Source organism: Lactuca sativa, chromosome 5 (assembly GCF_002870075.4).
Source record: "Lactuca sativa cultivar Salinas chromosome 5, Lsat_Salinas_v11, whole genome shotgun sequence".
Taxonomy (NCBI): domain Eukaryota; kingdom Viridiplantae; phylum Streptophyta; class Magnoliopsida; order Asterales; family Asteraceae; genus Lactuca; species Lactuca sativa.
In genome coordinates this window covers 201,479,547-201,500,050 of record NC_056627.2, presented here as the reverse complement: position 1 = coordinate 201,500,050, position 20,504 = coordinate 201,479,547, and the positions used below count along the sequence as shown (strand labels likewise).

General features: G+C 37.3%; 1 long non-coding RNA gene and 1 other non-coding gene across 2 annotated transcripts; both read left to right on the top strand.

Moving 5' to 3' along the window:
* Window positions 1-422: 422 nt before the first annotated feature.
* Window positions 423-976, top strand: LOC122198063 (uncharacterized). The gene is made up of 3 exons (XR_006191890.2): window positions 423-557; window positions 663-732; window positions 831-976. It is a non-coding gene; the product is annotated as an uncharacterized LOC122198063 (long non-coding RNA).
* A 555-nt stretch (window positions 977-1,531) lies between these two features.
* On the top strand, window positions 1,532-3,909 carry LOC111918629 (uncharacterized). The gene is made up of 7 exons (XR_006191889.2): window positions 1,532-1,608; window positions 2,095-2,156; window positions 2,252-2,482; window positions 2,851-3,106; window positions 3,193-3,236; window positions 3,492-3,571; window positions 3,653-3,909. It is a non-coding gene; the product is annotated as an uncharacterized LOC111918629 (transcript).
* The last annotated feature ends 16,595 nt before the right edge of the window (window positions 3,910-20,504 follow it).

The window sequence follows — 20,504 nt, the reverse complement described above, 5'->3', positions numbered from 1 at the left end:
TTTAACTCCTTTCTGTTAGGGTTTGACTAGACTAAACTTAAAACATTTTTCACGATGCCCAATTAAAATAAATAGTATTTACCATATAATCCCTTCCTTGTCAAAGACGTAGACCCTAGCTTGTCTTCAACTCTACCTTCACGATCTTCCTCGGCGATCTGCATGGTAATATCTATCCCTAATCCACTCCCTATTGTTTTATTTTCAATCATTCTCTCATCGTTTTTCACTCTCCAAAGCATATCGTTCGTTTTTCTCATATAATACCTTGACCCCTCCTTGTTTGATCCCTACAAGCTAGCGTTTTGGGCGTGTTTTTTAAAGTATTAACTAGTGTTTAGTTTTTTCTTCAAGCCCTGATTTGAGGTTTAAGCTTGGTTTATGTGGGCCTAAATTTGGATTCATTGTTCTGTAGAAAAATAAAGAAAGAATAATTGATACGGATGATGTTGTTGGTGAGAAGTTTAATTTGGGAAGGAAGATTGGGAGAGGGAGCTTTCAGTGAAGTTTATGCAGGTGTTAATCTTTTAAGCGAGGAAGAAGTAGCTATTAAGCTGGTAATGATTTCAACCTCTATTTGTGAGATTAATTGATTGTTTCAGTTGATCTTCAAACAAAATTTTGTGAGCCCAAACTTATTTGTTTATTTGTACACTCTCTAGTAACCTGTTACAACGGAGCATCCTCAGCTGTATCATGAATCAGAAATATATAAACGTCTCCAAGGAGGAGGTTAATTTATCTCTCTCTTTATGTATTATATATTTGAATAGTTTGTGTTGATTATTATACATATTATCTGATATTGTGTTTGTTTAACTTTAATGAAGTGGGAATACCAATCCTCAAGTGGTTTGGAGTTGAGAGGGGGTACAATATAATGGTTATTGACCTTCTTGGACCAAACCTCCAAGAACTTCTGGACAGATGTGGTGGAACGTTCAGCTTGAAGACAGTTTTAATGCTTGCAAATCAACTAGTAAGTTGTGAAAGTTAAACATCGCATGGCATTAAAGAATTGGTTGTATTGTGTTTCGGTCTCTTCTTGTGGAAATAGACATATGCAACATCATTTTGTTCAGTCCTGTTTAACAAATGCAACATAATTTGAATTTTGAATCATATTTATGCCAACTTTTGCATTTAGAAGTAGTGGAGTGTATGCATGATAAGGGTGTTATTCACCGTGATATAAAGCTTGAAAATTTGTTAATGGGTTCGGGCAGCAATGTTTGTCAGGTAGCTGTTCAGTTATGTAAATATCTTATCATTGTTCCCTTTATAGCATGTGTTTTTTTTGAAGAAAAAAGAATCATATAAGCCATTGTTGCACGACCAATTTCATACCACAATTTGTGCAAAAATTGCTGGTAGTTCATATAGCCTCATGTTTTAGCTTGTATTAGAATGCTTGATTTCAGAGTAATTGGTGCATGATATATTGTTTTAGATGAAATTATAAATTGAATTTAATGTATGTTCGCAAGAATATCTATATTGGAGTGATGTTACGATAAATTAACGTTTCATATGGCAGGTGTACATTACATATTTTGGCCTTGCAAAACTTTATATGGATCCTGAGACAGATGAACACATATCATATAGGTATTTTCTAAGTCCTATTTATTCTTGATTAAAAGATTGGGTTAAATGAAAGAAATAGCAATTTGATTTGCTTATTATAACATCTTTCTTACATTTCTTCTTGTGCTTTGAAAATTATAATTACAAAAATGCATTGGAATACAAGGCTTTTTACATTGCTTTAATACCTTAATAAGACAAAAAATTTCAAAGTTTAGTACTCTATCAAGAAAAAAAATGTAATTAGAATGCTATAAATAGGTGTATAATACCTTAATAAGACAAAAAAAATGGAAGTAGAGTGTTGTGATGGAAATAAATGAAAGTAGGATGGAGAAAGTAATCTGCTATTTCTTGCATATATAAGTTTTTAATCATGGGTCAAACAGTTTAAAACTTTAAAACTTGACCAAAATGTATTCAAGTGTTTTGAAATCGCTTTCTATTTATAGTTTTTGTAGGCAAGTTTGTCACATTTTCAATTGTAGCCATTTTAATGTTTTGCAGGGAACATAAAAGTTTCGTAGGCACTCATCGCTATGCGAGTCTGTATACACACTGTGGTGTCGGTGAGCTGTTCATCTTATTAGTTTTTTATTTTTATTTTTTATAAGAAATTTTTTAATGAGATCGAATTTGATGCTTTTTTTATATGACCTTGCAGAGCAAAGTAGACGTGTTGATGTAGAGTCTCTTGGTTATGTTCTTGTGTATTTCCTAAAAGGAAGGTTAGATCAAATAAAGTCTGTTGATGGTTTTGTTTATTGTAATTTTGGTTGTGTGGTCTAATTGTGTCCATGGCTTAAGTCTTCCATGGCAGGGAATTAGTGTAGGAAGCAACGAAGAGGAGTTAAATCATAAACTAATGATTAAGAAGTTTAACACTAAACCTGAGGTAATGTTGGCTCTTCTGTTTCAACAACATGTAAGAAATAAAGAAGTATGATATTGAATTTTTAATCAGGAAAGAAAGCTGCAAGACAAGTTTTTTAAAGATTTATTGATGAATAACAAAAGGGCACAAGTCCTTTTATTTTTGTAACACACTAGAGATTTAGAATGGAATTAGGACACATGTAATTGAATGAATGATTTAAAGGTTGAAAGTTATAATTGGTAGAAATATGCAAGGATCTCCTAATAGTAATTGGTCAGTTTATTTCTTAGTTATTTGAATAATCAGAATTTGGGTACCTGTGTACAATATAACTAATAATCTAGCATTTAATTAAATTCTATTTGTGACCGAATTTTGTCAAATAGGAGCTATGTGAATCATGTCCACCCGAGTTTGCAGCATGGGTCAAGTGTATGCGACTTACACTCTTTAGTGAAATGCCCTCCTATATTTATTTGATGGCTATTACCCAACGACTCTTTAAGTCTAAAGGTTAAACCTCATAATCCAATTTTATAAACTTTAATCCACAAATGCCTTTCGGTTTCATATAATAATATTGATACCTGCAGGCTATAAGTTCGATTATGTATATGATTGGAGCATATCTCCAAAGGACAAGTTAGTACAAAACCGCTTGTTTTTATTTTTATTTTTATTGTTTTATGATCAATATCACAAGCAAATTTTTTGCTTTGTTTTTGCAGCATCAAGTTGGGAGCACCAGCTGAAAAACCAATAAGAATTTTGGGTATTGCTTATAAATGATCTACAAATGCTCTAAGAAAATGGGTGAATTTAGAGCAAATGTTGAAAACCACAACCTATTAGTATTACCGAATAAACAATTATAGTAATTTTGACCCTCTCATAACAAAAATCCCAAAATTAAACACAAAACTTTTATAAAGCCTCCTCCCAATATTGGGAAAAACCCCTCTTAAAGGCCTCTTATAATGACAACCTATTATAGGGCCAACTAGTAATAATATCTTTTTTCGTGCAGCTACTCAAGATACCCATGATACAGTAGAAGCGTTTTCCAGAACCAGGATTTCCGATGATGTACCTTCATCAAAAGATGTGGTAAATTTATCTCTTTTCAACACTCAAGAAACAGAATGTGTTACGAATATAGCATTGACTTGTTGAATTCTTTATCCATAGCAACCCGATCCTGAAAATGAAAATCCCAATCCCTGGCAGATAGTTGGTGGACGGCGAAGGCAAAGGCACCACGAGTCGAGCGGTGGTGGACATGGAGTTGCTATGTTTAGGAAGTCAAAGAATCATAATTTTATTTAAGGAAATTATTATTTTGTAGAATTTTCCATGTTTTTGATGTTGCGTATCTTGTAACAATGGTGATATATAAGAAACTAAGTGTGAGACCGATGTATTAAATGAGTTTATTTAAAAGAAAAATTAAATATAAAATTCTAAACATTTGAAAAGTTTGAATTTACAAGAAATTGAAAAAAAAGTATATTGAATTATTAAAATTGAAGTGTTTTTTTCTCTTTTAAATATGAACACATAATTTAAGCAAATAAACAAAAGAAACTAATGAACCTTTAATTTTGTGATTAGAAGGAAAGTCCATTAATAAAGTTGATATGCATTTATTATTATTTATCACATTTAAATACTATGTGGAATTTAATAAAATGAAAAACCATAAAATGACATATGGAAAAAAAAATGAAAATAATAAGAAAAAAAATGTGTCATAATGCATTAGAAGATGAAAAATGAAAAAATCATTTTTATTTATTAGGGAGGATTGATAATGACTGTTGGCTTTTGATATGTTTAAGGTTTATAAACATTTTATGTATGTAGTTTATAAACATAGCGTAAGTGGAATTTGAGGAAAAAAAAAAGCATAACCAAAAACAATTTTATTATTAAGTAGTTGTAACCTTCACACAAAAATCATCGTGTAGACTCCTCTATTTTATTAACATATATACATAATCTTGATTTCAATAATCTTTTCTTCTACTAAGGCATCAAATCTGCCATTGGAAACTCCAAATTTGATTTCTTTTAATTTTGATCCCCATTAAAACAGTTAGGATTTTTAACGGGAATGTTTCAGTTACTGCAAACTTCCATATTCATACCCAAATAACCTAAATAGAGACCAAACAACTTCAATCTAATATCTTTTGAACCACTTTACTCAGAGTTCTTCAATAATCTCATAACCAAATCCCTTGGTTATGACTAATATTCACCAAATTCCAAACTTCAATTGGGAACTTACATTTAAAAAATAGATGGCAATGAGAGTCCACCTGGTCTTTACTTTACGGTAAGCACATTATATATCATTAGAAGGCTTCCATTTTTTTTCATGGGAAAATTTGTGACATGACCAAAAAAAGGTGGTGTTTGAAAAAAAAATGACCAAGAAAATGTCCACGATTTCTATAGAGAGGGTCTCTGCGGAACTTGTTAACCTCTAAGTAAGAGGAAAATCTTTGAGGAAATGACATGGTAGGGATAAAGTTGTAAGAGCACAAAAAAAAATTAAGCAAATTGATAGTTTATGCGGATTTGAAGAGGGAGGGCTGCGGACGAAATGAGGGTCGGTAAGGAACAAGGTAAACGAAGGAAGAAACGAGGTGGAAATCGATCAAAATTAATCGAAACGAAAGTTGGAAATCGATCAACATGGTAAGGTGAGCACAGAAGAGCAGCAACTAAACAAAGACGTGTTATCAGATGGCTATGGAACTCATCTAAATTCATCATCTTCCTTTGAAATGCTATGAAACCCTAGCTTATAAACTATCTTAGAAACATAGTTTTATAGTTTAAATTGTTATATTTACTTAATGATATGTGCGAAATGGTGATACCCTGTTATATTAAGAAGAAGACAGTTACGAAAATCATTTTTAGGTCATGGTTAAGCGAAGAACAATTCCTCAGAGACATATGTTTGAATAACAGATCTGCAGAGGGCTCTGTGGATCCTCTTAGCCCTCTGTGGAAGTCGTGATTTTAAAAAAAAATGCAGTTGAGGCATGGAAATTTTGATTTTTTTTTAAATAATAGATCAAAGTGCTTTAATTTTTTCATATACTGTGATATTTATCTCGGATTAGTAGTAAGTATATACGTGTGATCGTCTAAAATTTTAACAATATATATATATATATATATATATATATATATATATATATATATATATATATATATATATATATATATATATATATACACACACACACACACATATATTGTCTTATGTAGCATAGTATGCGTGGATGGGCTGCACAAGTAACTTTTAGAGGGGTGGTGGGGACAGTCTTGAGGAAGTTCATTCCAAGACTAAATACTAGGTGGATGGAATTATCTCAAGAGACACCATTTGGGATATTCATCGGTATTCCCATCCTGAATGGTAACTTGATGCTCTGTCATTTAATGATGTTACATGAGGAGGGTCATAGAATATGGTGAAACTAAATTTTGTGTGATAAGCGGGTTGAGATTTGGACCTTATGTCGATGTAATAAATACAAAATTTGACACAAATTTTTATCATAGAATCGATTATTACCAAATGTCACAAATGAAGATCTGCGTCGACTGAAAGATATAGAAGACTCCATAAAAGCATTATAGAGGTTTTGATATCCATTGGGAATTTTGGGCAAGGTAACTTGGTATGTATGGGAGTGGGTGGTTGGACTCTCTATATTATTTCATAGCACAAAACGTTTTGGATAATTAATTATACAAAATGTAACAATTTATCTTATAACACACAACATTTGATAATATGCACGTCGTTGCTCAAGGAAATCAGTCATGTGACTGCTAGGTGGATGATTATTAATCATCAAGGCACCACTATGGATGCTTGTAAAGAATTTTATTTGAGGAATATAGCAGCAGGGAAATTTTGTGGACCTCATTGGAAGGATGTTGATCGGGTTAGTATATTTTTTATATATCATGTAATTTTAATTTTTATGTAGGTTTTAGTTCCCATGAACGTTAGGAATTTTCATTGGTTTTTAGCCGAGTTAAATCTCATTACCTAGAAAGTGACCATATACGATTCAACCAAATGGTGTGTTACTTTGTAGAATATGGGAATAACTGTTGTTTCAAAAACTTGGGTGATAGTATTTTAAGTGAACTAGACAAAATTTCATGGTGACGGCATTTTCTCGAATGGCAGAAACCTAGTTTGGTGGAATTTGTTGAAGCTGAAAATGTACCGCAGCAGGAAGAAGAGGCAACTAGAGCAGACTGTGGAGTATTTGTGTGTATGTTCATGGAAATTCTTGCATCGGGTGTGGCAGTGGAGACACACCGGTCACCTAGAGATACGGGATTTAATTACAGAAATAGGATTGCATAAATTATTTGGGCAACTAGAGGTTGATTGTGTACTATGATATATTAGACACTTCAGGATTACGACCCGGGTGGACAAGTTGGCCTATCGTTTGGAGCTGCCGGATGACCTTAGCCAGATTCACAACACCTTCCATTTGTCACAGCTTTGGAAGTGTGTCACCAACAAGGCCGTGGTCGTTTCTTTGGACGACATTCAAGTGGATGAGAGCCTAAACTACACTGAGAGGCCCGTTGCGATTTTAGATAGGAGGACCAAGGTTCTTCAGAACAAGGAAGTGAAGCTAGTAAAGGTGCAATGGTAGTGTAACATTTTGTTTAAATTAATTAAAATAATTAATAAATACGGAGCCCCAAGATGTAAATTTATAATTTATATTATTTTATAATAGCCCAAAAAACAAATAATATTTGGCGGGGTGTTGGCTTCGGGAAGCCAAATGACAAGAATTGAATTTTCGGGGGTTAAAGTGTAGTTTCGGGGTTTATTTTTCAAAGGATTTTAGAAGCCAGGGGGTGCTTGGTATCATTTGGATTTAATATGAAAGGATTTTGGATGGCTGAGGCTAAAATGGTAAGTTATGTACCTAAGCTGAAAAGAATTTGTCATGGAGGGGTTATATGGTAACTTCTGGGACTTAAATTGTCATGAGTTTTAGAGGCCAGGGACTGATTGGTATTTTTTGGACTTGTGTTGAAAGGAATTTTGTAGAGCAGGGGCTGTAGTGTAAATATTGAACTTTATCTGCATTAAATTATGGAGCCGGGGGCCAAACTTATAAAAAGGTGTTATAGTTTCGTTTGGAACACGAGACTTAATTAAATCTGGCTCCCTTCCCCCGTCACCTTCTTCCTATTCATTTAAAAACAAAGCATAACAAGCCCTAACCCTAAACCTCCAGCCGCCATCTCCATTCTCCATCGTCCAACCGCCACCTCCTTTCCTCATTTCGCTGCTCCGATCAATCAAGGTCACCGACGAACTTTGCTGCCGTCGAAAACGTCATTTGCCACTGTTTCATTGCCGACGTCAACGACGACTCGTGGCTGAAGTTGCTGCCGTTCGTGGTTAGCGAAGAACAAGAACTGATAGTGTGAACCACCAGGATTGTTGCCCCGTGGCGCTGAAATGGTGAAGGCATAGTCGTTGCTGCCCATTTTCGTTGAAGATCAAGATGTCGTCACAAATGCTCTTCTGCAACCGTGAAATGGTGTCTGAGCTCGTGGACTCATGAAGCGGATTCGTCGTGTGGGTGTAGCAGGGAAGTAACGCCGGTGTGGGCAGCTGCTAAACGCCATGACCGCCGCTATGTTGTTGTTGCTGCCGGAAAAACCCAAGAAAAATCACCATGGCTGCCGGCCATGGTAGTTGTCGCCTCAAGGACATCCATGGCGGGTGCGTATGCTGCTGTATGGTGTAGATTTCGTGTGTGGGTGATTGTTTTAGCCAGAATCACAAGAGGGCCACCACCACCACCACCTGCCACCACAAGGGTGGTTGTGGGTGTGTATTAATTATGTTATTTTGAGTGTGTGTGTTCATTGTAATATTTTTGTAATCATTCCGTAATAATCAATAGAAAAATCCATAATCATCACCGTGAGGTGGCGGCTGTCGCCTCCTGCCGCCACCGGCCGCCGTGTTGGGTGGCGGTGTGTCCCTCATTTGCGTTTGACTCGTTTGGGGATGCTTGGACAAAGTGGGCCCAATGAAACACTAATGGGTCCAATGAAGCCCTAATTGACCTAAACGGCCAACTGTTTGATTAATGGGCTATTATTTGAGTTGGAAACCCTAATTAGGGTTTGGAAAACCCTAATGCCTTGAAACCCTAACTTTGGGATTGATCGGGACCGTACGAGAATTAATTATTAAACCTAAAATGGTAATTAATAATCATTGGCAAATTAACAAAAGGCAATATCGGGCTTAATAGATTAAGTCCTTAATGGGTTAAGTAGGAATACTTAACCCTAATTGTCATTTCATGTGAAAACCCTAATTTCACTTGGGCTTTTCTTTTGGACCTTGGTGATTGGGTTACTGATGGGCTTTCCAAGAATAGGTAAATGGACTAAATAATTGTATGGGTTTTAGGATAAGGCCCATATGAGAGTCTTGGGCCCAATTTGGAAAATTGGGTCATATATGGGCCATAATTGGGCCTTTATGATTATGTGATATTGGGCCATGGGAATACCAAGAGTTTGGACTAGAATAATTGGATGGGCCTTAAGGAAATACCATGTAGTGGTTTGGGCCCAATTTAGAAAATTGGGCCATATGTTGGGCTTTAGTCCATTGGTTGACTATTGGGCCTTTGGAGCGTGAGTTGGAGCTTGGGCTTGGAACCCAATTATTAATTGGGTGTCGCTTGATGTTGATAGCTTGGGAATCTGTCAACAAACAGTTGGAGTTTTATACGTGGGACTTCAGCAGTGTGAGGTGAGTTTTCCTCACTATACTCAAGGGTCTAAGGCACCACGGTCGGCCCTTTTGGATTGTTATCCTAATATGTTATGCTAGTATGATCTGTTAGATCGGTATCCTGGTAGATAGGATGGTATATGCTATTATGATCTGTTAAATCAGTATCCTGGTAGACAGGATGTTATTGTGCTACTATGATCAGTTAGATCGGTTTATCTGTCTATAGATTGTTATGTGATTATTTGTTATATGTGTACATGTTTGATTGGTGGTTGAGGCATATCTTCTTTGTGCAAAAGCCAATAGACCTGGGCATTCCAACCTGTTGGTTATGGGCATTGAGTATTCCATCCCGAGGATGATTGGACTCGTAGTATGTGGGAATTCCAACCCAATGGTTGTGGGCTGTGAGTATTCCATCCCGAGGATGAATAGACTCGTAGTATGTGGGCATTCCAAGCTGATGGTTGTGGGTCGTGAGTATTCCATCCCTAGGATGATTAAACTCGTAGTACGTGGGCATTCCAACCTAATGGTTGTGGGCCGTGAGTATTCCATCTGTAGGATGATTGGACTCGTACTATGTGGTCATTCCAACATGTTGGTTGTGGGCCTGGGGTATTCCATCCCGGGGATGATTGGACCCATAGTATGTTGGCATTCTAACCGGATGGTTGAGGGCCTGGGGTATTCCAACCCGATGGTTGACTGGACCCACAGTATGTTGTTTGTGATTATATGCGTATTGTTGTGTGTATGGGTATTTTGGGGAAACTTACTAAGCCTCGGGCTTACAGTTTCATTTTTTTGTTTCAAGTACATCAGGTGATCACGGAAAGGCAAAGGTGTGATCTTACAGCTCTTCACATTTGTGTTTATGTTTTCGGAATAATCTGATATTATACATTTTGAAAACAAATTTTGTAATGATTAATGGTTTTGAAATGTTTTTAAAAGTTTAAATTTTGCATGATTTTTATGAGTGTTATAGGCAGCACCGAAGGGGCTCCCAATGGACATAGGAGCTGGAGAACGAGATGCAGGAGCATTACCCCGATCTAATTGCATATATGTGTTGGAATAATGTCTAAGGCTGCAACTATATTAGGCAAGTATTTGACCCGGTTGTGCATGGTCCTTTGGGTTGCCTTCACCATAGCAACTTGATAAGATGATTTATTAAGAGAGAATAAATATTATTAATATATTATGGGAATAATATAAAGAATAATAATATTGTTATTTGATTAATATAAGTCATAGAATTAATTGGAATTAATTTGGTGACTTAAAGAGATTAATTAAATATGAGGGTATAAATTGTCAATTGATTGATAGTTAAACTTTAGACTGTAAATCCATATTGATATGTATTGGACGGATTCTAGAAGCTATGGATTGCTTCAAATCGTCCAAAGGGTTATCTAAGGAATGGATTTTGGATAACTTTAAGAGAAGATTATCCAATTAGGGTTTAGATTGTAACCCTTAAGGAGTCTACAAGTATAAATAGACCCTATGGGAAAGGGAAATCGACACTTCATAAAAATTATAGAAACCCTGGCCGATTTCCTCCCCTCTCCTCTCTCCCACATCATCCTCCTTGCTATTTGGTGTTTGTAAGCCATTAGAGGAGTGATAATTGTGACTCTAGAAGCTCCAAGACAACAAGATCAACAAGGAATTCAAAGGTATGATTCTAGATCTATTTCAATATTGTTATTACACCTAAATAGTCATTAGAAGTCTTGGATTCAAAGCATGTTTAATTAGAAAGCCTAGATCCAAGCATTAGGGTTTTGCATGCGCACATAGGAAAGTTCTTATGGCTAAAACCCATCAGTGGTATCAGAGCCTAGCTTGGTTTTCATTAAATTGTTGCTTAATTATCTGAAACTAAACTGCAAAATTCGAATTTTGTGTTTCTGAGTCATGGACTCGGCGAGTTCCATAGTGGACTCGGCGAGTTGGCCTGACTCGGCGAGTCCCTTGGTGCACTCGGCGAGTCCAAGCGTCAGAAATGGCCAGATTCGGGATTTCTTCATGATTATGTTATGGAAACTTACCTTAATCATATTAGATCAACCTTAATCCGATTTTTTGATATATATGACTATTATCTTGATCTAATTAAAGATATTTATCAACTAATAAAATATTTAATTTCCTTATATGATAATTAATTAATTATTTTGATTATTTTGGTAATTATCTTGAAAGAAATCTTGAATAAATCAAATATAGATAATTAGGAAATTAATTGTTAATTGAAATTATTTGTTATTTGATCCTCCATGTTTTAAATGTTTAAAACTTGTCCTCAAGTTTTGAAATTTATATTTTGTGATTAAAAGTTTTAATTTAGACAATTTAAATTTCAAACCCTATATTTTAAAATGTTTAAAATACAACCCTATACAAATATAATATTACAAGATTAATATATATATATATATATATATATATATATATATATATATATATATATATATATATATGTATGTATGTATGTATAACTAAAATGCTAGTCTTACCGTTAGTAGGCCTCATTCACGAAGCCGATCTATAAGGTGGGTATAAGGTTGCGACCTATAAAATGGCGCTTAATGGGTGTACACTCACACCCATCGCTTGCTTGATCAGTGGAGGGTCGTTAGCCGAACGGGTAGGATAGGGCAACCTCATCCTCTCATTAAAAGTATAATAAGAAATACAAAGTAACTACATGTTTTCTAAAATTTTCCAAATCTTAGTTACTTTAGGAAAAGTGAATTGATGCAATCCCATGAAATTACACTTTGCACCCTTGCTAAGAAGTTAGTGGAGCGTGTGTGGTTTACCGGCACACTAATTGGTTCTAAGCAAAGGTGGCAAAGGGTGATTCATTGTTTATCATAGTTCGATGGAGCGTGTGTGGTTTACCGGCACGTCGAATAGGTGATCGTTACAATGAAGGCATCATGTGAATTTGCATGGTAATTCACACCCGCTTTGTGATCCTCGGTATCCCAGTCACAAACTAGAGGGGCATATCGAGATTTAAACATGCCATTGAATAGTTTTCAATGAATCTCATCCGAACCTAGGAATTCTCAATACATTTAGGACTAATAGTTAGGTTTTATGGTGGAGAATTAGTGAATCGTCATTCACTTACCTTCAATTTATTTGCATGTTAGATTACGGCATTCCTTTTCTAATATGTAAATGTTGTTGTTGGATCCTAGCCCTAATTTTTCTTATTGGGTGATAATTAGGGATTCATATTCTAATCTATCTTTGTCCTTTCTATTTGTAGATGTCGAACGCAAACAACGCTGCTGCTAGTTCTTTCACGTTGATAAGCCTTTGCCAAAAGGTCACCTTCAATGGAACGAACTTTAGCAAATGGATAAGATACATTCGCACCATTGCTCGCTATGAGGATAAGGAGTATGTCCTCGATGAGAAGCTCGAGAAAATCAACCCTGAAATTGCTACTCCGGCTGAAATTACCGCTTTTGAAACTCATGAGCGAGATGCAACGAAGGTACATTGCATCATGATAGACACCATGAACTCCGAATTCCAAAAGTCCTACGAGGACATGTACCCGTACGAGATGCATCAAGACTTATTCGAGAGATACCACCAAAACGCGAGACAAGAGCGTTATGAGATTTTCACTAACATGATTTCCGCTAAGATGGGTCATGGAGAGTCTCTTTCCGTGCAACTGCAAAAGATGCAAAGGTATGTCGACCGCCTTCGCAAGTTAAATGTTGACTTTGGGGAAGACTTGGCGATCGACATGGTGCTTCACTCTTTGCCTCCGATGTACAATCAATTTAGGATGACCTACCACATGAACAAAGAGGAGGTCACCCTAAGCAAACTCCAAGGTCTCTTGAGGGTCGCTGAGAGCAACTTCAAAGACAAGTCTGTTGCACCAACTCCCAATCCACCCGGTGCTCCTGTCTTGGCTATTGGTCAAGGAAAGGGAAAGAAGAGGAAGGCTTCGTCTAAGAACTATCGGAAGGTTAAAGCCCGAGATGGTGCCTCTTCTAGTGGGACCAAAGTTGATCCCGCTAAGCCCTGCCCTAACCCTAAGGAGGCAGAGTGCCACCACTGCCACAAGATAGGACATTGGAAGAGAAGCTGCCCAGAATACCTGCAAGCCATCAAGGAAGGAAAGATCAAGCCATCTTTCGCAGGTATATATACAATTAAATCTAACGATTCTAATCATGCTATTTCTTGGGTTCTTGATACCGGTTGTGGTTACCACATTTGTTCTAATGTGCAGGGACTAAGAAGAAGTAGGGATGTGGAGCAAGGAAGAATCAATCTAATCATGGGGAACAGAAGATCGTCGCCTGTGACCAAGAGTGTATTGTTTAGTGCTTAGGAATAATTTATATTTAGATTTGAACAATTGTTGGTATTCGCCAGAAATGGCTAGAAACATCATTTCATTTCATGGTTTATATAAACAAGGTTTTAGATTTTCTTTTAATAATGAGAATGGTTCTATTTTGGCTTATCTAAATGGTGTCTTTTACTTTGAAGCTATACCATGTAATGGAATTTATGAAACTGTTATGATTGTTGATAACTTAGGAAATGATGTTTTGAACATAGATTCTTCCACTAGTATGGATAAAGCATCCTTGTGGCATTGTCGTCTTGGACATGTCAACAAGAAACGCATAGCCCAACTCCAAAAGGATGGAGTGTTGGAGTCATTCGACCTTAGGGAAGATGACACGTGCAAATCTTGTTTACTTGGAAAGATGACTAAATCACCCTTCACGAGTACGTGTGAAAGGGGTGAGAGTCTATTGGACCTAATACATACTGATGTATGTGGACCGTTTAGATCAACCACGAAGGATGGGAACCGCTTCTACGTGACTTTTACCGATGATTATAGTAGATATGGGTATATCTATTTAATCAAGCAAAAGTCAGAAACTTTTGAAAAGTTCAAAGAGTTCAAGAATGAAGTGGAGAATCAATTGGGCAGGAAAATCAAGATGCTTCGATCCGATCGAGGAGGAGAGTACCTAAGTCTTGAATTCCACGATTATCTCAAGGAGTGTGGAATAGTTTCGCAATTGACGCCTCCTAGGACACCACAGTTGAATGGTGTGGCAGAAAGGCGTAATCGAACCTTATTAGATATGGTTCGCTCTATGATGAGTCGTGCTTCACTATCAATCTCTTTTTGGGGTTATGCCTTAGAGACAGCCGCCCATATCCTTAACCGAGTCCCTACTAAGAAGGTTGCCAAAACACCTCACGAGATGTGGACAAAGAAAGCTCCCTCGTTAGCACACATCAAGGTTTGGGGTTGCGAGGTTTTCGTAAGACGAGACACTCACGACAAGCTCGAACCTCGTAGTGAGCGATGTATTTTCATCGGCTACCCACAGAAATCCTTTGGATATCTCTTCTATAGACCGAAGGACAATGTTGTCTTCGTTGCGAGAAGAGGAGTTTTTCGAGAGTGAGAACTCATAAGCCAAGGAGATAGTGGGAGGCAAATCGAACTTGAAGAGATTCAAGAGTCGATAGATGAAGGAACCTCTACCGCTGACACTCAACCCGAGGAGGAAACTCCGGTTGAACTGATTGACGAATCCTTACCTCTTAGACGTTCCGATAGAGTTAGAGTTCTACCCCAGTTTTATGGTTTTCATATTACTACCGAAGGGGACACGTATATTAGTGATGGTACACTAATAAATCTTGATGAACCTAATAGCTATAAGGAAGCCATGGCAGGCCCGGAGTCTGCAAAATGGAAAGAGGCAATGGATAACGAGATCCAATCCATGCATGATAACCAAGTTTGGAATTTGGTTGATAATGTGCCCGGACGTAAGACCGTTGGGTGCAAATGGATCTTCAAGAAGAAGACCGACGTGGATGGGAACGTACACACATATAAAGCGCGATTGGTTGCGAAGGGCTTTACTCAAACTCCCGGAGTTGACTATGATGAGACCTTCTCACCAGTTGCGAAGATAAAATCTATTAGAATGATGCTAGCGATTGCCGCATTTCATGATTATGAGATTTGGCAAATGGATGTCAAGACCGCTTTCCTTAACGGAAAGTTGGTTGAGGATGTTTACATGGCTCAGCCAGAGGGGTTTGTGGATCCGAAGCATCCGAATAGAGTGTGTAAGCTTGAGAAGTCCATTTATGGACTTAAGCAAGCGTCTCGCAGATGGAATCTTTGCTTCGATGAGAAAGTCAAAGAGTTTGGATTTGTACGAAGCGAAGATGAATCTTGTGTATATGTCAAAGCCAGTGGGAGTATAGTAAGCTTCCTCGTTCTATATGTCGATGACATATTACTCATAGGAAACAACATCCCGACTCTGCAGGATGTTAAGTCCTGGATTGGGGAGTGCTTCGCTATGAAGGACCTCGGAGAGGCTTCTTACATTTTGGGAATAAGGATAGTAAGAGAAAGAAGTAAGAGACTAATTGGACTTAGTCAGAACACTTACTTAGAGAAGGTACTAAAACGTTTTAGTATGGAAAACTCGAAGAAGGGAGAATTACCGATACAAAGTAATGCCAAGTTGAGTAAGACTCAAAGTCCGAGTACCGAAGCTGAGGTAGCAGAAATGAGCCGAATACCATACGCTTCCGCAGTTGGCTCATTCATGTACGCTATGAATTGTACTCGCCCTGATGTAGCCTTCGCTTTGAGCATGGTTAGTAGATATCAAGGGAACCCTGGCAGAGCCCATTGGATTGCAGTGAAAAATATCCTTAAGTACCTTCGGAAGATGAAGGAATGGTTCTTAGTCCTCGGAGGGAGTGATGACTTGAAGGTGCGAGGGTATAGTGACGCCAGTTTTCCGACCGACAGGGACAACTACTGCTCGCAGTCGGGCTGGGTCTTTACCCTGAATGGAGGAGTAGTGACATGGAAGAGTTCCAAGCAGGAAACCGTAGCTGATTCAACGTGCGAATCAGAGTACATTGCAGTGAGCGAAGCGTTGAAGGAGGCAATATGGCTAAAGAACTTCATCGGTGATCTTGGAGTTGTACCTACCATAAAGGAGCCCATGGAGATTTTCTGTGATAATGAAGGAGCGGTTGCCTTGACCAAGGAACTGAGGGATCATGGTAGATCACGACATATCGACATAAAATATCACTTTATTAGACATAGTGTAGAAGAAGGACAACTCGTAGTGATGAGGATATCATCAGAAGATAACCCAGCAGATCCGCTTACGAAGGGACTGAGTAGGGTTAAGCACTTGCAGCATGCTAGGAGTATTGGGCTGAAGGATGATATTAGCGTAGATTAGATAGTATTAGAAACGTGTAATAGATAAATGTAATTAACATTTGATGATTAAATAAAGGAGTTTATTTATGAGTAATGTTACTATCTTATGTTAATTGTTTCACTTTGCATGTTTTGACTTCCAGAATAATTGAGTTTATTAGGAATAATCCAATTGTTCAAATTGTCCACAATCGTTCATATGTTGGAAGTAGATATGAATGAAGATTGTCGTGAATCGGTGTGTAGATTGTCTAAATGGTGTTAGACATAGCAAAGGGTTGCTGCAACGTTCATGAGTGCTTATGAACTGGTTTTGAGCATTGGAATAAACCCGCGCTTGCTGGAATCACCGTATGGAATATGATATATATGAGGTGATCGCAAGACGATAATATCATATAGTCTTAAAACCTAGATATATGGTTTATTATTTGCTAATTGATTGTACATTGATAATGCGAAAACGCATTGGTAACTCAATGTTATAAAACGCATTGTTGTGTATAGTTGATTATTGAATAAGTAAATGCATATAAGTCGAAGTTTATCTGTAAATTTTATCCTAAGAGGGTAGAAGAGATATCTCGGCCGCTCGATGATTTGATTTGACTTATGTGTCGGGCCCGGTCAGAACTGAATTGATGTGTTCGATTAAGTTCTATGTCGAATAAATCAGAGATCGAGAAACCTAAATGCTTGACTAACCATTCCATAGGATTGTTAACATGATATCTAACAGAGAACTGTACGATCCCTTATCTAAAGGACAAGATTGATTATATCAGAGTTTGACAGCGTCTTTGAGAGCTACGATTGCAAATCGAATTGTACTTGTGCATATAGTTACTAGACTTATCCAAGTGGGAGACTGTTGGAATAGTGTCTAAGGCTGCAACTATATTAGGCAAGTATTTGACCCGGTTGTGCATGGTCCTTTTGGGTTGCCTTCACCATAGCAACTTGATAGGATGATTTATTAAGAGAGAATAAATATTATTAATATATTATGGGAATAATATAAAGAATAATAATATTGTTATTTGATTAATATAAGTCATAGAATTAATTGGAATTAATTTGGCGACTTAAAGAGATTAATTAAATAAGAGGGTATAAACTGTAAATTGATTGATAGTTAAACTTTAGAATGTAAATCCATATTGATATGTATTGGACGGATTCTAGAAGCTATGGATTGCTTCAAATCATCCAAAGGGTTATCTAAGGAATGGATTTTGGATAGCTTTAAGAGAAGATTATCCAATTAGGGTTTAGATTGTAACCCTTAAGGAGTCTACAAGTATAAATAGACCCTATGGGAAAGGGAAATCGACACTTCATAAAAAGTATAGAAACCCTGGCCGATTTCCTCCCCTCTCCTCTCTCCCAAATCATCCTCCTTGCTATTTGGTGTTTGTAAGCCATTAGAGGAGTGACAATTGTGACTCTAGAAGCTCCAAGACAACAAGATCAACAAGGAATTCAAAGGTATGATTTTAGATCTGTTTCAATATTGTTATTACACCTAAATAGTCATTAGAAGTCTTGGATTCAAAGCATGTTTAATTAGAAAGCCTAGATCCAAGCATTAGGGTTTTGCATGCGCACATAGGAAAGTTCTTATGGCTAAAACCCATCAATATGGACTTCGAGGACGAAGTCTAGTCCAAGTGTGGGAGAGTTGTAACACTCCAATTCAGGTATTACTCTTTAGACCCTTGAAAAGGAAAACATTGCATAAAAGTCCCTTAGTACGCGGGGCGTACTCCAGCAGTACGCTTAGCGTACTAAGGATGCATGATCATGGAAGGTGGCCACATACACAGGGCGTACGTATAGGTATGCGGGGCTTACGCGACAGAGGGCCAAAACCCTAATTCTCAAACATGACACCTATTTAAACACCCTTAAGCCTCTTAGACCAAACCCTAGTCAGCCTCCATAGTCTTATTTCGCCCTTCTACACCAGAGATACCTTGTAAGAGTGTTTTTGAGCTTAAGGAGTGTATTTGTGGCCATTCTAGTGTCCATTTAAGAAGAAGGAGTTGCTAAGAAAGCTTAGAGTGGCATTAGGCTTCAAGGATCTGCATCTAGTTCACCTTGAAGAGCTTCTGGAGGTATAAAGCTTTGATCTTGCCATTTTATTCATTAGATCTAGCTAGGGTTTTCTATTTGGTCCCTTTAGTTGGTTTTGGACCTTCTCTTGAGAGTTGAGCAACTCTAGAGGCTGAAATGGTTAGATTTGAACTTTGTGAGCATGCTAGATGCATAAAGGTGCTAGCTTGAAGAGTATCTAGACTCCATGCATGAGTTTGAATCTTATATGAAGTCCTCATGTGAAGAATCAAGTTTTTAAGTCACATATAGCATGCAAGGGCGTAAGTTAGAGTACGCCACGCATACAGCTCAGGGACTCAGTACGCTGCACGTACCAGGGTGGTACACAAGGCATATGCAGCTCAGATGGGCTCAGACTTGTTTTGGGCTTGTAAGCTTTTGGGCCTTAATTAGTCATTGGGCCTAGTCACGTTTTGGAGTTAGTGGGCTAACTTATCTGTTATAGGCCATAGATACTATGGTTGGGCTTTATTAGGCCATGAGGCCCATTAATGATTTTAGACATGGACTTTGGGCCCATTAGCAAAGGAAGACTTTTTGGGCCATTATGAAAGGACTTGGGGTTTGGGGTCCTTCAGTTGGATTGTGTTCAGCTCTAACCTTGGGTAATGTTACTATTGTTCAGGACGGGTGGTTATGGACTGTTAGGAGGGTGGCTTTCGGATTCAACAGACAAAGGTGAGTCTCCTCACCATACCAATGGGTCTGAGGCACCAATGACGGCCCATTTTGTGATATGTGGTACACTAGCTGTAGTAGAGATATGTGGTATGATAGTTAGCTATATGCTAAGTGGTATGCTAGTGATTATATGATACTTGTAGGGAAGACCATGGGGGGGATGACACTTAGATAAGACCATGTTGGGGATCCCATGGCTTGATAGTTAAAGACCATGGGGGAGCCCATGGCAGTCAAATGAAAGACCATGTGGGGGAGCCCATGGCATGTTGGTTAAAGACCATGGGGAAGCCCATGGCACTTTGGTATAAGACCATGTGGGGGGAGCCCACGGCATCCTTATATGTTTGTATGCATGGCTTATGTGATATATGTATCTTTTATAGCTAATATGATATGTGTTATGCGGATTGTGTTAGGGGTATGCTTTGAGGAATTCACTAAGCATTAGCTTACAGTTTGTTGATTTGTTTAAGGTACATCTGAGCCCAAGGGCAAGGACAAGGCTTGATGGCGTGTCGTGCACTCTCTCAGGCGTTTTTATGGGACACTCTGATGATTTGAAATAAAATTGTATTTGATATGAATTTTGAAAACGATTGAATTTGGGATTTCATGGTTTGTAAAAGTATTTTGGTTTATCAAAAGTGAAAATTTTCTTTTGAAAATTGGATCTTTACATGGATTAAACTCTGCTATTATGGAATGTCATGTTGGCATTCAATGGATATGGAGTTCAAAGACCATTGAACTCTTCAATGGAAAAAAGGAAAACTTTTAAGAACTAAATATATATTTCATTGAACTCTATTGAGTTCAATTCATTGTAGGAAAATTAATATAGAGTTATATAGTAAGTAAAATGATGATATGTCAATCCATTAAATTTTAAGGAGAATTTTGTTTATGTCCTTAGTAAATGTCAAAATATCATATTTTCCCGACATAAACTATAAATATCATATTTTCCATTCCTAAACGTTTAAAATATCAGATTTGCCCAAATATATATTTTTAATGTTTTTAACATTTAATAGTTCTTTTTTATATTCTGAAACCATTAAAACTAAAATAAAAACTAGATGGACGATATTATCATTTCCGTCTAAAAT